The following is a 4591-nucleotide window of genomic DNA, read 5'->3' on the forward strand; positions in this document are numbered from 1 at the left end:
TGCCAAAACCCCCCCCAAGTGTGTTTGGCTGTGCGGAGGAGGCAGGCCTGGGTGCCTGAGGAGTGGCGAGGTGAGACAGTGCCCCTGCCGTGGTACTACTGAGGGGAGGGAGCTGCATTCCTGGGATGCGTTGGGTAAGACAGGAAAGTGGTCCTGACCCATTTATAAGACCTTGTCCCAAGCCCTGTTTTCAGGAGAGGTGAGTTTAAAGTGGAGCACAGCGAATAAGGGAGGGCTTGCGCTGGAGGGCTGTTTGCCGAAGTGGGGCTGGAGGAGCAGACAGGCTGGTTCCTGCCTGCATGGTAGCAGTGGAGGTGCAAAAGGTGGCATGGATGGCTCTGTGCTGTGTCCAAACAGTCGAGAGAAATGTCCACAGCACTCTTCCTTACGCTTTGTCCTGTTCCCCTCTGTGTCCTTAGGGGTGCAGTGTGGCCACCCTTTGCCACCCCCAAAGGGAAATTAGCACCCCTTCTACAAGACTGTCACAGGGTGGTGTCTGTGAAGTCTGTAGCACAGTGTCTTTAAGCATGAAGCAATTGCTTAAAAGGGATTTCTCTTTTTGTTTGAAATGTTGCCTAAAATCAGCTCTTAAAAAACCTCTAAGACTCAATTTGCGAGTTTTAGCAGGCAGGCATTGTCTTATTACGACACTCTGCATGATCACAGCAGGCTGGGTTCTGCAGTGTCTGTGATCAGGGTGCAATTACCATCTCACAGCATCCCTGCGGGCCCACAGCCTCAGGTCTCTTGCATGCTGCCACCTCTCTCGAGGCAGGAGCACAGTCTTCTCCCCTTTGGAGATTTGGAGTGTGCTAATTGCCCTTTTCAGCAGTTAGCTCAGCCGGGGGTCTGCTCTCCTGGGGGGCCCGAGTGGTCAGTACAATTTGCTCGGGAATGAAAGGGAAAACAGATGGAGCAGTAAATAGTTTCTGCGAGGGTCCAGCTGTGGGCAGTCACCCTGTTCCTGCAGCTTCAAAGAAGACACAGGTATGTTATGAAGCTCCCCTGCCGGGCTGCTTCTAACCCCAAACCAGTTCACAGACCTGCCTTTTCTTCTCCTGCCGTTTAATCGAGAGGTATTTTCCCTGCAGGGAGGCCTTGGTGCCCTTTCTTTCGCCATTTGTGAATCCTCTGTTCCTAGTGGTTGTAATGTCCTTGTTTTCCTGATGGGCTGCGACTAAGCACAGCTGTAGTGGTGGAGAGAAAAAGTCGAGACTCAGGCAGTGATACTCTTCTCCCTGTCGAGACAGGACAAATGCAGCCTGTTTGGGAACTGGCAGAGGGGAATGCTCTCTCCTTTCCTGCCGTAAAACCTCCCCAGGTTTCTATGTGCATGTGGGAGAAGATGCTGGGTGCTCTGTGCTGCTCCTTGTCACTCAGCATGGACCAGCGACGGGAGCTGGCTGAAGCAGCTCTGCTGCTGAATCGGGGCACGGGTGTGCATGAGCAGGACTCCCAGCTTCTCTTGGCCCAGCCGATTTTGCTGTGGGGGCTCTGGGCTCTATTAAGGAGCAGTTCCGCGGGCTGCCGGCCCTGCGCCGTGTCTCCCCGGGAGCTGCTCCTGCAGGAGGAGCACGTCTGCCTGTCCCTGCTCTTCGCCAAAGTCCGGTCAGGAGGGAAGGTGCCGGTGGCACCACTCAGCTGGCCAAGGAGGCAACGGGGAGCAGGTTCGTGTGGTGCCTTAAAAAATGACAAATCCCTTGTGGGATGGGAGCATGATGCCCTTAAATGAGCTATAGTTACATCCACAGCAGGGATGCCGATGCCCACCAGATGCATTCAGTGACTTATTCCAGCACAGCAGACCATCAGGCATGCTGGGGTTTCGAAGTCCTCTTACTCCTTGAAAAGGAGGCTGCTCCTTCTGCGTTCCCGCTGCCTTGCATTAACAGAAAGGGTGCTACATGTGCCGAGGCCATCAGGATCAGCAGCTTTCCCTCTTCTGATTACCGCTCCTGCCTGCAGAAAAGGAACTGCTGAGCATCAGGTACTTCCAGGCTCCATTTTTCTGAGCAGTGAATTGTCTTGCTGACAAGCAAAGAGCAGTTTCTACTTGCACAGTGTGTAGAGAGAGCCCAGTGCCCTGACAGGGCCTGATCCTGCCAGCGGCTGCTGTCTCCCCACACTGGGACAGCAAAAGCCAGCCCTGTCCCCTGCAGTCCCAAATGTGACTTTGATGGCTGTAGCATGTGTCCCTGGCTGCCATGGGGGAAACATGAGGGTTGCTCTGAGCCCCTCACACTCCTCTGTGGTTGGAGGCCAACCCAAAGCAAGCACTGAGTCCAGGGTGCAGAGGTGTGGGGTGACGCTTTACAGCTGTGACCGTATGTGTGTGTACCTACATCTACATATCTCCTGCTATGCTGGAGGATTTCCATTTCCTGCAGGAACTTATATACAGGTGAGGATTATATTTCTTATTTTGCTCAAAATTCTGGAACCCCTTTACCCCAGGAATCTGCCGCCATAGAAATGTGTTCAGTTATTCCAGAGTCATGGTTGCCTTCTCCCTTCTCTCCAGTTCCTGTTTAATCAGCTGTTTACCCTCTCAAACAGTCTTTAGTGACTAGTTACTTTTCCATGTTGTTTTACACACTTTGATTTCTTGCTGCCCATTTTGGGATGCAGCATTAAACAGTGATGGCCTGAGATGTGAGGCACTAGGCTCAGGTTTTGGGACTCCAACTGCTATCTCCATTCCTAGAAAGTGTCGGTTCCTTGCAGACTGAAATAACAGCTCATGTCACTACAAAGTGACATCTGAAGGCATGCCCCTCCAAGCCCAGCTCTTATGGCTCCTCTCTTGCATGTTATTCTCTGTTATATGCTGAGCACTGTCAGGCACTATTTTATATTTACCTAAATTAGATCTTGTCCCATTTAAACGTGCCCGACTGAGATATCCCAGGCTCACTCACATTTTGTCCTTTCTTGCATTTTCCATCCCACTTCCATCGTCCTTCCACAAACATGATCAATGTTATAATTTATTTCCTTCTCCTCCTTTCTCCCTCTCCCACCACCCTTTTCCAGGACTTTAATGAAAGTTTTTAATAGAAATGTTTTAATAGCAGTCAGTTAAAGGCTGACCTGCTCTTTCCTCTGCTGAATGCCTCGTGCTCTGCGGATGGGCTCATGAGTGATTCAGTTGTTTGGGCTCTAGCTGGCAGCTGTGACAGGATTACTCAAAAGAAACATTTCATGTCCACACTTCCGAATTGAACAATCCTGAACTCTAGAACAGGGAGTGGAGCCCTAAATCATGGAACAGCAAACAAGATTGCATATGTATTAAATATGTTTTTCAAATGTATTTTACAGTTACCTTTCCATAGGTAATGTCACTGGATGGGGTTATTAAAATCACAGTTCTAACAAATCTGGGCTCTTGGCCCCCTTTACACCAAAAAACTGATTCTGCCTTCTGGGAGCGAACTGAATTTAAACGAATGTGGGCGAGAAGAGGCAGCATTTCACAGGCAGAGCAGTGGGTTGCTGGGGATGTGGTTAAGGTACTGACTGGAATACAGGAGCTTGGTGTTGTGTCCCCAGTTTGCCTAGGGGTTTGAGGATACCTCTTGCATCAGGGTTTTTGGCAGAGCTCATGACCCCTTCAGTGAAGTGACCAGCTATTCAGATGATGGTGGTGCTGGTGCTGGATGGGAGTGGAGGAGCAGGCAGCATCCTGCACCTGCCTGAGTGAGGGCTGAGCTCCTTTGCACCTGCGAGCCCCCTGCTAAGCACAGGGGACAAATTCCTTATAGTGTTTTCTTTTCCTTGCCCTCTTAGATTCAGAGCTTCCTTTTAGTGTCCATTCAAGCTGTGCCAAGTCCCGGTCACAGCTGCATCACTTCAGTTCTGCCTGTAACAATAAAAATATTGCTCCAAAGGAGTTATGACCCTGCAAAACTGCTGAAGTCTGGTGGCACTCCTCTTCTGAAACCAGCAATGGGAAATACACATCATTGGTGTCAAACTGCAGCTTCTGGTTTAGAATCAGTAATTTTTTTCTAGTTTTGCATAGCCTGGAGCTTTGAGTAAACTTGATTCTGTTCTTGCAGGCAGAGGTTTCTGGGCTGTGGGTGCAGATAACTTCCACTCTTCACTGCTGGAGAGATGCTCTTGTTTCATTGCATTAAGATTCAGAGTCCTTCCCAGCATCAGGGTCCAAGGATGCTTGTTGTCTCCCAGGGGAGGACCATGTGCTGCCAGCCTGTGGGTTAAGTGGAAGCAGGAACTAGGCTAGAGCAGAGAGAGAGTTCAGGGTTTGGGGAGAGGAAGGCAGTTCCTGCCTCACCTGCTTAGAGCCAGTTTGGGGGAACAAGTTCACCTTTCCGACCCAGTTTTTAATACCACTTTTCCCCAGGAAAGGGTCCTGGAGGGAGAAGGCAGCAAACTACAGCCCCCTCAGGTGTTCCCACCTGCCGTGTGCACAGACCCTGCAGGCAGGGGCAGCCTGGCTGGCATACCTCCTGGGCAGGGGTCAGAAACAACGGGCTGTAATCAAGCCAGTTATGCTCTAAATTAAGGCATAATTGAGCTAATGGCTTTTTTTCCAGTCTACATCGTGGATAACCTATGAGCTGAACTC

The sequence above is a fragment of the Manacus vitellinus genome, unplaced genomic scaffold (genome assembly GCF_001715985.3).
Source record: "Manacus vitellinus isolate BGI_N305 unplaced genomic scaffold, ASM171598v3 scaffold_59_pilon, whole genome shotgun sequence".
In the NCBI taxonomy this organism is placed as follows: Eukaryota; Metazoa; Chordata; class Aves; order Passeriformes; family Pipridae; genus Manacus; species Manacus vitellinus.